The sequence below is a fragment of the Bombina bombina genome, chromosome 6 (genome assembly GCF_027579735.1).
Source record: "Bombina bombina isolate aBomBom1 chromosome 6, aBomBom1.pri, whole genome shotgun sequence".
In the NCBI taxonomy this organism is placed as follows: domain Eukaryota; kingdom Metazoa; phylum Chordata; class Amphibia; order Anura; family Bombinatoridae; genus Bombina; species Bombina bombina.
This window is the reverse complement of record NC_069504.1, coordinates 1107275900-1107291073: the sequence shown is the minus strand read 5'-3', so window position 1 is coordinate 1107291073 and position 15174 is coordinate 1107275900.

The following is a 15174-nucleotide window of genomic DNA, read 5'->3' as shown; positions in this document are numbered from 1 at the left end:
TTGTCCCAATAAGCGCTAACTGAGGAAAAATTGTCTAAAATCTGTAAAAGAACAAATAATAGTATTGTTATTTTTCCATAATTGTAATCAAGCTAAGTTATAACACTGTAATATCCAATTACAAACCAACTTGCAGGGATTTGCTTTATAGACACCAACATAGTAGCGTACAACTATTTCACACCAGCGGCTCACATGCCAAGCCAGGTCATGGGAGGTGACATCACAATTTGCTGTTTTCTTTGCTGTGAACTTGCCTGTGCTAACTCAATCCAGAACAACAAAACAAAAAGGGCACACAGCTATAAAACTTACCTTTTATTTATATCCATGAAAGTTAAAAAAAGATAAGTAAAAGTATGTGTGATTAAGGAAAATGTCCATAGTCAACATTTTTACAGGACTTCACCATTTTAGGAACATACACATAAAAATATTGGTCAATGCTTAACCAATAAAAGATTGACCAAACATAATGCTAAACAAAATATCATTACAAGAATTGCTTAAAGGGCTATACTCCACAACTTGTTAAAGTGTGACAGATATTATAGATAGTAAAACATATGTACATGAAGAAACTATGAACATAGTACAAAATTCTTAAATATTATAAATATTAAATCATAAACATTTCAAAAATCTTTAACACAGTATAAAACTTGTAATATCACCATAGCTGCTATTTACTGTCAATAATTGATTAAATCATATTCAGAGTTTAGATCTTTGGGTACCGTGGTATTTAAATGAAAATTACAAAACATTTCTCGTAAATTTAATCTACTTAATTTATCTCCCCCTCGTCGATATCTGTAGACTTTTTCAATTGTACACCAAGAAACACTATCTGTAACCTTGTTGTGGTTTTGTACAAAATTCTGTACTAACGCAGTAGATGCTGTCCCAATTCGAATACTTGACAAATGTCTTCTAATCCTGGAGCGTATATCATGGGTCGTGAAACTCACATACTGAAGATTACATTGTTTACAAGTACATAAACCACAGTAGTAAACGCACAATTTAAACTATATTTAATAAGGAATCTTGCCCCTGTAGCCGCGAATGTGAAGCTATTACCCACAGTAACACTCTCACAAGTTTTACAGCAACTACTTCCACAAATAAACATTCCCTTGCATCATAACCAAGAACTTTTATTTTTAGCTTAATCTTGTAACTGGGATGGTGAAAGATGTTGCCCAGACTTTTATTTCTTCTATAGGAACATCTTATTCTATTCTACATTAAGTTGACAAGACTGTCATTTGCTGAAAGAATGCAGAAATGTTTCAGTGTAATTTTGCACGCATCATAATAGTGGTCAATGTAGTCTGTGACAAAAGTTACTCCCCCATAAGAAGACTCGCCAGAAACACGGCCCTTCAAGCTCCGTACAGAGCTTGATAAATGGGCCTGTTGGACTCTCATTTATTACATTTTTTAATGACAGGAGAGCACATGATTCTTGAAAAGAAACATTTTTGGTAAGAGGGGTCAGTCAGTAGGTTTAAATGTTCCAACAAAGTTGAGTTATATGAATCAAAATAATGTCTATGCAAGGTGATATTCCACAATAGGATTAACATCCAACATTGTTGTGAATATATTAAAACGCACCAAAGGTACAACATTCAGCCCATAACTAAGTACTTTTATTTCAGCATTAGTAAAAAAGTGATCAAATAGATTAATTGCACTCCGGATCTATACTTTGTGTTGTTGTTTTTCCTTAAAGAGTACCTCTGCTGTTTTACACCTCTAAACTCTCTTTCCCCCCCTCCCTCCTTTTATTTCCTTTTGTATCTGACAAATTCTCCTCTGATCTCCCTCCCTAGTAAACATAGAGGAATTAGTATCAGAATAAACATTACCACCTTGTCCTGTATAATCTGAGGAATAGATCGATAGTGTGAAGTGGGTAATCTTGTTTCTTTTGTTTGAACAGATAAAATAGAAAGATTCTCAACCCTTATGGACTCATTTTTATTAACTAAAATACTAGTAGATTCTTTATGACCATACCTGAAGTAGAACCATCTTCTACTAAATCTAGATCTATTTTTCAGACCTCCTCTCTGAATAACCATTGCCAGAGCTCTAATTAAAACCATACTTTTAGTCAGTAAAAGAGCCTGTAACTTGCCTTTCTTGCAACCTATAGGGGTGTTTGACCCACTCTTTGAATTTCCACTAGATCCTCTTATTATCATGTGATCTATTTAGAAATAATAACCTGAAACTAACACTTGACAATAAATGTGAAAATAATCTAAATTTGTGCCTCTGTATCTTCAAAAATAAGTAGAATCTCTTCTCTTGAATCTCTATAGTTGATGTAGACATTGTAATTTCCTAATACATGGAAACTAAATATAAATGAGACCCCCCCCCATGTAAAAGAGAAGAGACTCAAGGTGCTATATTGTTTATGAAATAATAGTGAATATTGAATTCACTAGACACAAGGGGGGGGGGATTTAATAAGCCGCAGATTTCTCCTCTCAAAGTTTCTGTATCGCTGGAAACGTAAGTTAAGAAGCAACGGTCATAAGACTGCTGCTCCTTAACTTGACCGCCGCCTTTTAGGTGGCAGACTGCAATAATCCTGATCCGATTGTGATGAATGACACCCCCTGCTAGCGGCCGATTACAGCGAATCATGTCCGCCCGGCAAATGATAAATTGACCCCTAAAGGGTTAATCACAATCTTGCTCTAGTCTAAAAAAACTATTAGTGAATGTCAGTCAGTATTGTCAGTGTGATCACAATCTTAAAATACTTCTGTCATTAATACCCCCGAAGTCATAAATGATTACCTCCTGAAAAAAACACAAAATCAGTAGGTATGTGTGTTTATTAGGTTAGTGATTTATTAAATGTTATTAGTGTAAACATGTTTATTACTAATCATTTCATTTAATTGATTGAGCATAAAAATTTGTATCTGGTGAGATTACTTTTTGATGTTAAATAATATGGCCGGGGAAATGTCAATGTTTCTTGTGCATGCGCAAAACTAATGTTAAATTTGTAGACTTTTGCTGTACTCAGTAATATGTAGTAGTGTTGCCTGGAGTAAATCTAGTCTATTTAGCACTTTTCCACCAATCAGTGAAAAAATAGCCCTAAAAATGTGTTTTTAAGTACTGAGAATTTGGATTATACTAATATTATAAGGAGCAGAGTATTTTTATTCAGGGTCACATGACACTTTAGATATCATATGGTTAATATAAAACTATAAATATAATGTATTTGTTTCTACTGATTTCTGCTCCCCCTATCCCCCCATACAGACAAACATTGGTACCTCTCCTTGTTTATATAAATGACAGAACTTTCTGTAGTTTACTGTCACATTAATCTCCCAACTGGACATATGACATATTGCTTTCTTTCATTTGGCAGAGGAAAAGGAAATGCATCCACCAGAGAATAGTTTAGCAGAGACATAATTTAATGCACAAAATCATCTTTATAGAGTAATTTATGTGCCAGTACTATAAAGTGCTGCCGGACAGGATAGTCTGGATATCCAATGACATTGAGGTGACCTCATATTGTGCATAAACTGGTCCTGCAGTGTAGCTTGGGGCTGTGTCAGGGCTCCAATACTGGATGATGACAACAGTTTGACATCATTGTTTATGTTATGTTTGTCCCTGTGATGTGTACGTGCTCAGTACATTACAGTCATATGAGTTGCTGCAGAAGCTGGAAGGGGTTTACACATGAATGACTATTTACATTTTCCCATTTATTAGAAAGTGAATATTATAAGAGCTAATTATAACTAAACTGTCACTGAAGAGTGGAACAGATTAACCATTTAACTGCTAGGGAAAATTCTTATTCATTTCTTGCAGAATGTTATCTCGCTTAACCACTGGATGTGTATATAGCTCAAATGGTCCCGGTATTTAAAAGCAATGTCACTGTTATATATAATGATTTATATGGTATTAAGATATTTGTGCTTCACTGCTCATTCAGTTCATTATAAGGCCTCTATTTAACAAAGTCTGCCGGACCTGATCCGACAGTGCGGATCAGGTCCGCCAGACCTCGCTGAATGCGGAGAGCAATATGCTCTCCGTATTCAATATTGCACAAGCAGCTCACAAGAGCTGCTGGTGCAACGCCACCCCCTGCAGACTTGCAGCCAATGGGCCGCCAGCAGGGAGGTGTCAATCAACCCGATCGTACTCAATCGGGTTGATTTGCGGTGATGTCTGTCTGCCTGCTCAGTGCAGACTCGCCATAAACACGGGCCCACAAGCTCACTACGGAGCTTGTTAAATGGGCGCATACGTCTCAGCCTATTTCTCACAACTCAGGTAATAGTGCATATGCAGGGAACCAATCTGCGTTTTGCCTCGTTGTTTGCCGCCAGTCCCCTAAACCAATCAGGGAGGTTGTAACATATACAGTAACCTAATAGTGAAAACTTAATTATCACAAATGTACAAACTACCTCAGTCCCAAAAAATTTAAATGGACACAGTATATATAAATTAATATTGCATTTATGTGTTGTCCATATACACTGGCCCATGCTGGGGGGATGAAGGGACTGCAGGACACACTTAAAGGGGCAGGAAACCCTAAACTTTTCTTTTGTGATTCAGAAAAAGATCACAATTTTATCAATTTATCAATTTTGTTTCATTCTCTTGTTATGTTTTGGTGAAGGAACAGCAAAGCACGACTGGGAGCTAGCGGAAAACATGACAAAAGGCAGTCACTAATCATCAGCTAGCTCTTCGCTACTGAGCCTACCTAGGTATGCTTTTCAACAAAGGATACCAAGAGAACTAAGCAAATTAGATAATAGAATTAAATTGGAAAGTTGTTTAAAATTCTCTGTTTTGTCTGAATCATTAAGGAAATGTTTTGGGTTTTATGTCCCTTTAAATTAAAGCATCCACAAGATGTAAGACATCTGATACTAATTTAATCAAAAATGTTCTATCAATTAATAAACATTGTTGCCTAATTTTTCAATTTTTTTTAATTATTACCCTATTTCAAACTCCTACCGAATAACTGCCATCAAACATTTTTATGGAAACACAATGTAAAAACCAGCTATTAATGTAAATTGTAATTTTCCTTTACTTCAGTAAGTCCAGTTTAAAAATGTAATAATAATTTATGCCGATTGTCTTGTAATGTTTGAAAACCATATGTTATATTTGTTTATGAAAGATGTAGAAGTGATCAAAATCGCATCTCATTAAGGTACAATATAAGGAGTTTCTACATGAGTAGATAAAAGATAATCGCCTAGATTTAGAGTTCTGCGGCCAAAGGGGTGCGTTAGCTACGCATGCTTTTTTCCCCCCGCACCTTTTAAATACCGCTGGTATTTAGAGTTCTCTGAAGGGCTGCGTTAGGCTCCAAAAAGGGGGCGTATAGCATAATTTACAGCCACTGCAACTCTAAATACCAGCGGTGCTTACGGACGCGGCCAGCTTCAAAAACGTTCTTGTGCACGATTCCCCCATAGGAAACAATGGGGCCGTTTGAGCTGAAAAAAAAGCTAACACCTGCAAAAAAGCAGTGTTCAGCTCCTAACGCAGCCCCATTGTTTCCTATGGGGAAACACTTCCTAAGTCTGCACCTAACACCCTAACATGTACCCCGAGTCTAAACACCCCTAGCCTTACACTTATTAACTCCTAATCTGCCGACCCCGCTATCGCTGAACCCTGCATATTATTATTAACACCTAATCTGCCGCTCCGTACACCGCCGCAACCTACGTTATGCCTATGTACCGCTAATCTGCTGCCCCTAACACCGCCGACCCCTATATTATATTTATTACCCCCTAATCTGCCGCCCCCAACGTCGCCGCCACCTACCTACACTTATTAACCCCTAATATGCCGACCGGACCTCACCGCTACTATAATAAAGTTATTAACCCCTAATCCGCCTCACTCCCGCCTCAAAAACCCTATAATAAATAGTATTAACCCCTAATCTGCCCTCCCTAACATCACCAACACCTAACTTCAAGTATTAACCCCTAATCTGCCGACTGGACCTCGCCGCTACTCTAATAAATGTATTAACCCTTAAAGCTAAGTCTAACCCTAACCCTAACACCCCCCTAAGTTAAATATAATTTTTATCTAACGAAATAAATTATTTCTTATTAAATAAATTATTCATATTTAAAGCTAAATACTTACCTGTAAAATAAACCCTCATATAGCTACAATATAAATTATAATTATATTGTAGCTATTTTAGGATAAATATTTATTTTACAGGCAACTTTGTATTTATTTTAACCAGGTACAATAGCTATTAAATAGTTAATAACTATTTAATAGCTACCAAGTTAAAATAATTACAAATTACTTGTAAAATAAATCCTAACCTAAGTTACAATTAAACCTAACACTACACTATTAATAAATTAATTAAATAAAACACCTACAATTATCTACAATTAAACCTAACACTACACTATCAATAAATTAATTAAATAAAATACCTACAATTATCTACAATTAAACCTAACACTACACTATCAATAAATTAATTACATACAAATACCTACAAATAAATACAATTAAATAAACTAACTAAAGTACAAAAAATAAAAAAAGAACTGTTACAAAAAATAAAAAAATAATTTACAAACATTATAAAAATATTACAACAATTTTAAGCTAATTACACCTACTCTAAGCCCCCTAATAAAATAACAAAGCCCCCCAAAATAAAAAAAATGCCCTACCCTATTCTAAAATAAAAATTGAAAAGCTCTTTTACCTTACCAGCCCTTAAAAGGGCCTTTTGTGGGGCATGCCCCAAAGAATTCTGCTCTTTTGCCTGTAAAAAAAAACATACAATACCCCCCCAACATTACAACCCACCACCCACATACCCCTAATCTAACCCAAACCCCCCTTAAATAAACCTAATACTAAGCCCCTGAAGATCTCCCTACCTTGTCTTCACCAGCCGGGTATCACCGATCCGTCCAGAAGAGGTTCAGAAGTCTTCATCCAAGCCCAAGCGGGGGCTGAAGAGGTCCATCATCCGGCTGAAGTCTTCTATCAAGCGGCATCTTCAATCTTCTTTCTTCCGGCTCCATCTTCATCCCACCGACGCGGAACATCCATCCTGGCCGACGACTTCCAGACGAATGACGGTTCCTTTCAGGGACGTCATCCAAGATGGCGTCCCTCGAATTCCGATTGGCTGATAGGATTCTATCAGCCAATCGGAATTAAGGTAGGAAAATTCTGATTGGCTGATGGAATCAGCCAATCAGATTCAAGTTCAATCCGATTGGCTGATCCAATTAGCCAATCAGATTGAGCTCGCATTCTATTGGTGTTCTGATCAGCCAATAGAATGCGAGCTCAATCTGATTGGCTGATTGGATCAGCCAATCGGATTGAACTTGAATCTGATTGGCTGATTCCATCAGCCAATCACAATTTTCCTACCTTAATTCCGATTGGCTGATAGAATCCTATCAGCCAATCGGAATTCGAGGTACACCATCTTGGATGACGTCCCATAAAGGAACCGTCATTCGTCAGGGAAGTCGTCGGCCAGGATGGATGTTCCGTGTCGGCGGGATGAAGATGGAGCCGGAAGAAAGAAGATTAAAGATGCCGCTTGATAGAAGACTTCAGCCGGATGATGGACCTCTTCAGCCCCTGCTTGGATCAAGACTTCAGCCAGATGATGGACCTCTTCAGCCCCCGCTTGGGCTTGGATGAAGACTTCGGACCCTCTTCTGGACGGATCGGTGATACCCGGCGTGGTGAAGACAAGGTAGGGAGATCTTCAGGGGCTTAGTGTTAGGTTTATTTAAGGGGGGTTTGGGTTAGAATAGGGGTATGTGGGTGGTGGGTTGTAATGTTGGGGGGGTATTGTATGGGTTTTTTTACAGGCAAAAGAGCAGAATTCTTTGGGGCATGCCCCGCAAAAGGCCCTTTTAAGAGCTGGTAAGGTAAAAGAGCTTTTCAATTTTTATTTTAGAATAGGGTAGGGCATTTTTTTTATTTTGGGGGGCTTTGTTATTTTATTAGGGGGCTTAGAGTAGGTGTAATTAGCTTAAAATTGTTGTATTATTTTTATAATGTTTGTAAATTATTTTTTTATTTTTTGTAACAGTTCTTTTTTTATTTTTTTGTTCTTTAGTTAGTTTATTTAATTGTATTTATTTGTAGGTATTTATATGTAATTAATTTATTGATAGTGTAGTGTTAGGTTTAATTGTAGATAATTGTAGGTATTTTATTTAATTAATTTATTGATAGTGTAGTGTTAGGTTTTATTGTAACTTAGGTTAGGATTTATTTTACAGGTAATTTTGTAATTATTTTAACTAGGTAGCTATTAAATAGTTATTAACTATTTAATAGCTATTGTACCTGGTTAAAATAAATACAAAGTTGCCTGTAAAATAAATATTAATCCTCAAATAGCTACAATAGAATTTTAATTTATATTGTAGCTATATTAGGGTTTATTTTAAAGATAAGTATTTAGCTTTAAATAGGAATAATTTATTTAATAAGAAATAATTTATTTTGTTAGATAAAAATTATATTTAACTTAGGGGGGTGTTAGGGTTAGACTTAGCTTTAGGGGTTAATACATTTATTAGAGTAGGGGCGAGGTCCGGTCGGCAGATTAGGGGTTAATACTTGAAGTTAGGTGTCAGTGATGTTAGGGAGGGCAGATTAGTGGTTAATACTATTTATTATAGGGTTTTTGAGGCAGGAGTGAGGCAGATTAGGGGTTAATAACTTTATTATAGTAGTGGTGAGGTCCGGTCGGCAGATTAGGGGTTAATAATTGTAGGTAGGTGGCGGCGACGTTGGGGGCGGCAGATTAGGGGTTAATAAATATAATATAGGGGTCGGCGGTGTTAGGGGCAGCAGATTAGGGGTACATAGGGATAATGTAGGTTGCGGCGGTGTGCGGTCCGCAGATTAGGGGTTAGGGGTACATAGGTAGTTTATGTACCCCTAAACCGACCTCGGTTTAGGGGTACATAGGTAGTTTATGGGTGTTAGTGTACTTTAGAGCACAGTAGTTAAGAGCTTTATGAACCGGCGTTAGCCCAGAAAATTCTTAACTTCTCGCTTTTCTCTGCGGCTGGAGTTTTGTCGTTAGATTTCTAACGCTCACTTCAGCCAAGACTCTAAATACCGGTGTTAGAAAGATCCCATTGAAAAGATAGGATACGCAAATGGCGTAGGGGGATCTGCGGTATGGAAAATTCGTGGCTGCAAAGTGAGCGTTAGACCCTTTCCTGACTGACTCTAAATACCAGCGGTAGCCCAAAACCAGGGTTAGGAGCCCATAACGCTGGTTTTGACAGCTAACGCAGAACTCTAAATCTAGGCGAATGAGATGATTAGATAAAAATAAGCCTTCTCTGACATTCAGGACTGTTAAAGAGACATTAAACACAAAATATAATACCATAAAAAAGGGCTAGATTACAAGTGGCACGCTAATTTGTTTTTCACTCGAACGCAAACTTTACGGGTTAGCACTTGAATTAAAAGTTTAGGACTTTGGATATTGTGACTGCATTAAATTATCCTACCCACGGACTTCAATGGAGCACGCTGTTACAAAAAATAATACTTATCTCTCGCAAGCTAACTTGGCACGCATTAGACCAACAGTGTTAAACCCAAAGTGAGTTATGAATATTTTACATTCCAATGTTCTTCACGTAGAATATTTTTTTTTTAGATATGTATTTCTATATATGTCTGTTAATTTTTTTGTAAATTATATATCTATACCTAAATATCTAAATGAATATAAACATGTTTAGATATAATAGCAGATTACATATATATATATATATATATATATATATATATATATTAAATATTCAAATACATTTTTCATCAAAGTAAAGAAAATTTTAATGTAAAATATTTATAATAAAACACAGTAAAACACTTTATAACACTTTAAAATGTAATAAAAATTAATTTCATTTTTAAAAGTATTTAACTGGCAATTGTATATACAGTGTGTACATGTGTATATATGTCTATAACTGTGTGTGTATATGTGTATATATGTCTATAACTGTGTGTGTATATGTGTATATATGTCTATAACTGTGTGTGTGGGCTGGATTACAAGAGGCATAATTATTAGCTCTCCTGTTTGAGCATAAACTTGGCTAAAAGTAAGATTTTTGCACACGTTGGGTAGCACACGTATTACAAGATAAAAAGATATAGGGCGCGCCCTTGGGTAGATAAGTTACGTGTGACAAATCTTAATGTAGATAATACTATATAGCTATATAATATACTGTAATACAATATATCTAAGGCAAAAATAAAACTTATGAAATACAATTGTCAAAACAGATCACAAATAGTAAAAATAAAAATGAAATAAATAGAAATGATAAAAAAAGTCCAAGTACCACATATGAAATGGAGAGGTTTAACATATACAGTCCTATTAGGAATGTGAAATCCAGGTCCAGGCAGCCATCTGTAGTAGGATCCAAGGCCAGGATCCAGAATCAGAAATCTGTAGAAAATACAAGCAAACAGAAGCGCCACATGGCCTAGCACTGTATGTACTCTTGTGAAAAAGTATCAAAGGTGTTTTTCACTCACATTTGTTGAAGCACCCCTTTGGTGCAAGTAAAGCAGGCTGGAATCAAACAGTCACCCAGCAGCAGAGGTGTAACTAGAAACCACAGGGCCCAGGTGCAAGAATCTAAGAAGGTCCTCCCCCTACCCCCCCAAAAAAGGTGAATTTGATACATATCTTTTTCTTTTCTTTTTTTACATTTAACACAGAAAAAAAAAAATGTGAATCAGATTACGTCTGCAAAAGGAGGTACCCTGTGCCCACAGTCTGTGAGATGGTCTGACCCCCCATTACTGTATAAAGTGACACTGTTTAACCCACCAGTACTGTATATAGTGAGTCAGTGACACAGTCTGTAATCTGCCGGTGAGTTGGCTGGCCTGACCCTACCCGCCCCAGTACATTAAACTTTATAGAGTGACCGCAGTAGTCTGTGACATGGTCCAGCCCCCCCGTGCTGTATATAGTGGTACTGTATCGTGACACTGTATACCCCCCGCCCCCCCATGCTGTAGTAACAAGGTCTGTAATTTGCTGGTTCCACAAACATACATACACACACACACACACACATACATGCATAAATACACACACAGTCACATACATACATACACACATACACACATAAATACACACACGCATACATGCATAAATATACACACAGTCGGGGGGCGGAGCTAACCATCAACAAGAATGGCTGCACAGATTAGGAGCTCCGGCTCAAAGCATTGTATAAAATTTTGATAATTGAGGGTGCAGCCTAATTCAAGAAGTCTAAGTGACAAGATAAGATGTGTGAGGTCTAGGAGGCTCTGTTTGATACTCTGAGAGCCAGGTGCAGCGCTTGATAAAGGGATTCTTACCTGGGATGCAGCCTGGGGCCTATCTGTAACTTGAGTCCAGGAAGAAGTGTGTGGCGTGCCAGCTTGCAACACAGGGATTAAGCTTTACGCTAGACCCAACATCACGCTTTGGTTTCTATCGATATGGCGTCTAGGGAGCAGATCACAGAGGAGTCAGCACTAGCCCTCCTGGAAGAACATTTTGCTACACTCAATGCATGGCTGGACCGCCGCATTGAAACACTAATCATCCCCTACGATGTAGAGCACCGAGACCCGGCTTCCTCCCCGCCTGGCCGAGTCGTGGCCGTTGAGTTCCAAAAGCAAGTGAGCGGGTATGAGAGGGGTCTTATGGATCAGGAGCGTTTGTCTCATGCCTTTCTATCAGAACTTCAGCGGATGTCCTTTTCTTCTCAGACCCAGAGGCGCATAATAGCTCCCGGAGGGTTGCGTGAGTTCCAGAGGGGGTATGCCCCTTCAGATTCTTGGCCATATGCATGCGATCCGAGGGAGCCCCTGCTTATGTCACCAGAGATCCTGCCAGCCGGATGTGCCATACAGTTGCTGGAGCGGGTATGCAGAGTGGGGGTCGGCTGACATTTTGGTTGATCTTGTTGAGGGGGTCACTCCTAGTTGAGAAACTCTGACTTTATAGTAGCCCCATTCCTGACAACCAGTAACTTCTGTGCTTTCCAACATGACTGAAGATTCACTGCAGGCCCTGTTCCTACAAACTTTTTGAGACTTATACATATTTTTCTACGTTTGGTATGTGTAGGTTCTATTGGCCCTCTATTTGTAGTGCTAACGCCATGCATATGTACTTTCAATTCAGGCTATGTATATAGGTGTAGCACACGTTGCAACTGTTATCTCCAAAGTTGGGCTTCTTATATCTATGCACGCATTCTTGTACCTAAAGTTAAGTAAACAATATATGTGTTAGTTTTGCTGCCTAATTAACGTGTTCACATAACCTTTCCTAGGAGTCACCTAAATAGGCTCTATTTGTTGCCGGGGAGCTCCCTTATGGCCAGTTCCTTGGAGTATTTAGCCTTTTGTGTTTTTCGCCATATTATGGAGGCTTGGTCTTCTACTCTCCTTCTGGCCGCATTATTAATCACTCCTTTGTCTGGACTTGCTATATTAAATCGCTATTAATGTTGATGGAGTAATATATGCATTTTTCATCCCACTCATAGCTAGTATCTGGGAATACTTAGTATATATTTTGGCTGGGTAGGGAGAGCTTAATAGTATATCCCATAGATGTTTCTCTCCTCCTCCCCCATAATTCATTAGTACACACAGATATGCTCTATCAGCGGCCGAGATGGGGCGATCTGTTCAGACTTTTTTTTGTCTTCTTAGGAGGGGTAGGAACTCATAGTCATAAGCATGCCCCCCCCCCCTATATCGATGCAACATGTTATAGATACTAGTTATACTTCTTCTCTTCTAGCCTCTTTATTTACCTAGGCTAGCTATGCTAATTTATTACTAATTTCGATGGCACAATATATGTATTTTTCACCTCACTATGTACCCCCCCCCCCCCTGTGTAATTATATACACCTCCTATATCGGATTATAACTGTATAAGGCCCACAAGGGGCCTCTAGGAAGTTAGGAGGCTAACATAAAGACCATTTTATTGAAACCCTCATATGATGTACATGGGTAGATAAGGCCCGAGAGCGGCCTGTAATATTTTAGAGGGCAAAACAAGAGGTTTATTAATTAGCACCTTAAACATTTCCTTTAGCTCTACTAAGTAAGGCACCCCTAATCTACTAGATGATATCTGCGCTGCATTATGTACATTTGAAAGGGTGTATGTTGCTGCAGCCATAGGACCCTCCTAAGACCGGTTAGTAATTGCCCAGGGTTGTTTGGGTAATCTTTGTATAGTTTGGAGGTCAAATTATATGTCTCTTCGCATTAGGGGTTTGTGAATTTGAGGCTCTCTAGAAGCCTATAATATTTTGAGGAATATAGTATTATAATGTATATCTCTCCTTACAGATGCTTAATTTTCAATTTGTTGGCGGATATGCGTAGTGAATTGTATTTATTTGGTGCTTATTTTGTCTTTGTATTGTTTAAACCTCAATAAAAACATTATTAAAAAAAAAAATATATATACACACAGTCACACACATACACATACATGCATAAATACACACACAGTCACATACATAAATACATACATAAATAAATACACACACACACATACATGCATAAATATACACACAGTCACATTCATACACACACACATACATGCAGAAATACAGGGAGTGCAGAATTATTAGGCAAGTTGTATTTTTGAGGATTAATTTTATTATTGAACAACAACCATGTTCTCAATGAACCCAAAAAACTCATTAATATCAAAGCTGAATAGTTTTGGAAGTAGTTTTTAGTTTGTTTTTAGTTATAGCTATTTTAGGGGGATATCTGTGTGTGCAGGTGACTATTACTGTGCATAATTATTAGGCAACTTAACAAAAAACAAATATATACCCATTTCAATTATTTATTTTTACCAGTGAAACCAATATAACATCTCAACATTCACAAATATACATTTCTGACATTCAAAAACAAAACAAAAACAAATCAGTGACCAATATAGCCACCTTTCTTTGCAAGGACACTCAAAAGCCTGCCATCCATGGATTCTGTCAGTGTTTTGATCTGTTCACCATCAACATTGCGTGCAGCAGCAACCACAGCCTCCCAGACAATGTTCAGAGAGGGGTACTGTTTTCCCTCCTTGTAAATCTCACATTTGATGATGGACCACAGGTTCTCAATGGGGTCCAGATCAGGTGAACAAGGAGGCCATGTCATTAGATTTTCTTCTTTTATACCCTTTCTTGCCAGCAACGCTGTGGAGTACTTGGACGCGTGTGATGGAGCATTGTCCTGCATGAAAATCATGTTTTTCTTGAAGGATGCAGACTTCTTCCTGTACCACTGCTTGAAGAAGGTGTCTTCCAGAAACTGGCAGTAGGACTGGGAGTTGAGCTTGACTCCATCCTCAACCCGAAAAGGCCCCACAAGCTCATCTTTGATGATACCAGCCCAAACCAGTACTCCACCTCCACCTTGCTGGCGTCTGAGTCGGACTGTAGCTCTCTGCCCTTTACCAATCCAGCCACGGGCCCATCCATCTGGCCCATCAAGACTCACTCTCATTTCATCAGTCCATAAAACCTTAGAAAAATCAGTCTTGAGATATTTCTTGGCCCAGTCTTGACGTTTCAGCTTGTGTGTCTTGTTCAGTGGTGGTCGTCTTTCAGCCTTTCTTACCTTGGCCATGTCTCTGAGTATTGCACACCTTGTGCTTTTGGGCACTCCAGTGATGTTGCAGCTCTGAAATATGGCCAAACTGGTGGCAAGTGGCATCTTGGCAGCTGCACGCTTGACTTTTCTCAGTTCATGGGCAGTTATTTTGCGCCTTGGTTTTTCCACACGCTTCTTGCAACCCTGTTGACTATTTTGAATGAAACGCTTGATTGTTCGATGATCACGCTTCAGAAGCTTTGCAATTTTAAGAGTGCTGCATCCCTCTGCAAGATATCTCACTATTTTTGACTTTTCTGAGCCTGTCAAGTCCTTCTTTTGACCCATTTTGCCAAAGGAAAGGAAGTTGCCTAATAATTATGCACACCTGATATAGGGTGTTGATGTCATTAGACC